Raw genomic sequence first — 4591 nt, 5'->3', positions numbered from 1 at the left:
TGTTGAATTTGTTTTTTAGCAGCCAGAAGATGGGGGAAATCTCCCGAAACGTTGCTGTATGATATGAAATAAACTATTATAGTTTAATAAGGAAGAAATTGTGTCATTCACTAAATCCAGTTAATACCATAAGAATCTTCCAGTTAAAGGATTATTAAATTTATAAATAATTTCAGCCAGATAACCACTGTCATTTTTTAGATATAGTGATCAATCAGTGAGTGAGTGAGTTGTATCTATTTTTTTATACGTCGAGACAATGAGAACTACGGTAAGTTCAAAGCAGATTTACATATTTGCCAATTTAGCACAAATCCAAAATACCAACAAAGACTTAGTAAACAAAGAAAGTAACAAACGCCGATAATTACACCAAATTGATAGACATTTAAAACATAAAACAGTAAACTAGAGTTAATTCTTGGTCCAGAAGATTGGGCAAATATTTAAATTAATTAAAACAATGAGAGCACAAATATTTATTTGTTGGCATATCTATAATATACTACAAACATTTGAATGCTGCACAAGCGCTTGCCCAAACCCTGACTTGTGGACTACTTGTAACAGCCAATCCAAATTACTAATTACACGCTGATAGTTTTATCTGATTGTTTTTTAATATTATTTATTTAATGTAATTTACAACTGTACAAAATAATACAATAGGTAAATATGTAGTATGTTTCATATACACTTGAAAATCTTGGGAAGGAACCAACCATTGGTGGTACTTCAAACAATAATTTAAATTAGAAGGTCCCGTGGCCATCTTCTTTTCAGATGCCTCGGAGGATTAGCAGGGATTGTTAAGGATGAAAGATTAAGAATTAATGGGTTAGGATGGTTAAGGAGTTTGGAATGAATAGACGCATATCTGTTTTGGGTCAAATCTGCAACGAATGTAATGTTAAGTAAGGTCTTTGTGAATGAGTTTATTTGTGAAGTAATAAGGAGCATCATGGATTTTACGTAGGATTTTGGATTGTAACGATTGGATGCGGGAAGAATTTGATGGTTTGGTTTATCTGAATTTAAATATCCAATTTGCTTGGGCTTTTTTATTTCATTATTATATTTTTGTAAGTTTGAGAATTCAAAAGTAAATACAACTTTTCTTTTTTTTTATAGATGCAGGCAAACTGAAAAATCTACCCGAATTCCCGAAAGGGACATAAATATATCAGGAGGCATTAAGGACGTCACCCGAACGATTTTTACCAGAGACGGTACAATGAAAATATGTACAGATGTGAAGGGTGAGCATAAAACATCTGGTCGGGGCCTCTGGGTTTGGAGGGTCGCACCCCCCCTAGGTAGTGGAGACCCTCCTAGGACTGCCTTTATTACATCGCCACCAAAACCAAAGAGGACGAATTTTAATGTCAGTTCTCACACTAAACCAGTTTAGTCGAGTACCTGTGCTGGATTAGATGCGACAATCGTTCGACTCTAAGTCAGCATCCTTCTTGATTATGACACCATTTTAATACTAAACTTGCCTAAAAGAAGAAACAATCCATAATTGGCAAATATATATATAAAAAAAAAAAAAATACTCAATCTACAATTACAGCGATCAGATGGAGCTTTATGAGCTCAACAAACATAAAAATACAAGTATTCCTACCAAATGCCTCAGAATCGTTAATAACTATATTATATAGTATTACATTACACTAGAATATTTAAGATACACTCCGAACTAAATACAGACACCGTAAAGGATTAAAGGAGACCTTCTGGTCAAAGAAAGGTTGTAATAAAAGTGTATGATAGTGGTTAATGAGAAATATTTTTGACTGTAATTTTTAATGGATATTTGACTTATTGGATAAAAATGTTTTGACCTGGGCAGAATAGCCTGTATGAAGTGTTTGGAATGATTAAATAATATGTTTCATAGTGAATTAAGTAGATTGTCCCTGAAGATGGCCGAATTGGCCGAAACGTTGGACGTGTAAAAACAATAAAAGTTTTGAGACTATAATTTGGATAATGTTTTGAATTATTTAGTAAAAAATTGCCAGTCTCAAGAAAGAATTTTTATGATTATAAATTATAATTTATATTATAATAGTTATATAATTTATATATATTTTAAATCGTATTAAAAGGATATACTATTTTCTGAATTGAAACGGTTAAATATTCAAAAATTAAGTCGGCACGGCACAGCAAATTTCTAAGCCTCCACAATTCCTAACAGCTGTTAGATTTTTCAGTATTTGGTAAGTACAATGGAAAAACGTTCGAGCTAAAATCTTTTCGATTCCAGTCTATGAAAATTATAACTTGTTTAATAATTCTTGGCAGTCCAATTAATTCTATAACAGATCCATAACTAGAAGGAATATTTATCGACAAAGCTAACAAGTGTTCGAGAAAATCAAAAATTTTACCATGAAATTTTCAATTAAGAAATATTGTTTATGCAGTTAATGTTCAGTTAAAAAAAAAAAAGAGGAATTTAACAAACCGTACATCGTTTTTTTTGTTTGATATTTTTTACTGGACTATACATTAATAATAATCAGTTAAACAATGTGAAACACAAGGAATGCACCAGGTTCACGAAAATATAACATATAAACATATTTGTAGGTTTTTCATACAAAAAAATAAATTCAGAAATACAAAATATGCCCATACAAAAATTGTTGGATTCATTATTTTTACATTATCGATATAAAGTGTTAACCATGTGTTGTCGAAAGATACATAAAAATATTAATCAGATAAATTTATATGAACAGTATTTTTATAAATATAAACAATAAATAAAACAGTCCAGTCTGGTAAATAATACTGAACGAAAATCATAACTAAAACCTAAAGTTGTTAATATTACGCCCTTAAGGGTGCAAAAAGGGAAAAATGTGAAGCAATATTAAAAATATGTTACAAAAAGATGGTTGGGGGGGCCCTTCAACCCCTAAGGTAGGATTATTTGAACTCGAGCATCTAGAAAACCCCCTCAGGTATTCTGAGTCAACTATAGAATACCATACAAAATCAGCTATTGTATCTTACCGGCAGGTGCGAGAAGATGCATCTGTATTTTGAAATAAAAACATGCAAGGAGTATTTTAAAAAGATCATAGAATATAAATCATTATTCTATAAATAAAAGACTAGGAGATGAACTAAATAAAACGATACAATTATGAGTAATCAATACAAACATAAAATAAAATTTGAAACATAAAAAAAACAAGATTTTATTTATTTAAAAATTTTAAATAAAATTATACGAAACATATACATAGTCCGTTGTAGGATGACCAACTTATCACAAATGGAATTTTTAATTTAACTATAGATTTTATTTAAGTTTTAATAATTTAATAATGAACAACATTGTATGAAAATAAATATGTTTCGTATTTAAACTTGTTATTAAATATGTTAAGACCAGGATATAAACAACGCACGTAAATAAACAAGTGTGTAAGTATGTATGAATAATTATTAAAGTACAGAAAGCAATATAAAACAAGAGAATCTTTTATGCAATTTAATTCATTAATTAATTTGAAACAGAATGTTCTAAGTTATAACATTAAATACGATAGTAAGAAAGATATTAGATTAATCAATTGATTATAATGAAACTAAGACTACATCTTGATCATTTAAAATTTTTTAAAAAATTGTAGGTACAATACATAAAATAACAAAACTGTTATTTTACTTGAAACAATTTAGATTCAATATAGAAGCAAGTATTTTATTTGTATTGTATTTATAAATATGACATTCATTATTAGTTAAATTGATTTAAATGGATACCTTACTTATTTTAAATTTAATAATTGATCATCGAATTACCTTTCAGATTCGATGTTGTCTTCTATAAATCACTAATAAACTCTTATTACATGACAGTTCAAACACGCGCACGAAAACACTATGGAGCCGAGCAGACGTCACATACAACGAAGTGCTAGAGACGGAATGAGCTTCGCTTTGAGAAGTTGGTTAGTAGACAGTTTGGAGTAGCCGCCGCTAGGGGCGCTGCCATCCCCACTGCCGGAAAGAGCTAACACCATGATAATAAAAAAAATCATAACGTAATATTAAAAATATAAATCTAATTATGACACAAAACCATTATTAAATTATAATTCTTACATATTTTTTATATTTATTACTTTTTAATGTCTATTACTTTCATTTGTTAACGATTTTTATACATATGTATTACTTTTTTATATCTTTTGCTTTTTTTAAATTTATTAATTTTATTGGGAAGAATATAGTTGACGGAATGAAGTTGATTGCAGGAAGATCGCAGTAAAAAAAAAATATTAAAATATTAAAAGAAAAGTATTTATTGTTAACTAACGTTTCGCCTCAATTTATAGAGCTTCATCAAGGCTGTCTTGATTGAAAGAAAGATGAAAACTGTCAGGTTATTTACGTTTCTAATATAACCTTATAAGAAATTGTAAACGTAATAATATTAGAAAAGTGAAATAGGGTGATAAACTAAAATATAATCTGACAGAGGTAGAATAGCCTGCAATTTTTTACATATTTAGAATAAGTTATCCTTGAGAATGGTAGGAAGGGCCGAAACGTAGGCGTG

General features: G+C 29.3%; 1 protein-coding gene across 2 annotated transcripts in view; it reads right to left on the bottom strand.

The window, feature by feature from the left end:
• The window catches only part of Nrt (Neurotactin), a 192838-nt gene extending 188869 nt beyond the window's left edge, over positions 1-3969 (bottom strand). For both annotated transcript variants that reach the window (XM_067051576.1, XM_067051574.1), the window contains exon 1: positions 3832-3969. The gene's annotated coding sequence lies outside the window, so the exon portion shown is untranslated. The remainder of the gene's footprint in view (positions 1-3831) is intronic.
• Positions 3970-4591: the final 622 nt, after the last annotated feature.

Source organism: Halyomorpha halys, unplaced genomic scaffold, assembly GCF_000696795.3.
Source record: "Halyomorpha halys isolate HHAL.00 unplaced genomic scaffold, Hhal_1.1 Scaffold42.1, whole genome shotgun sequence".
Taxonomy (NCBI): Eukaryota; Metazoa; Arthropoda; class Insecta; order Hemiptera; family Pentatomidae; genus Halyomorpha; species Halyomorpha halys.
Note: the sequence above shows the minus strand (reverse complement) of the source record. Positions and strands in the feature narration are given on the sequence as shown.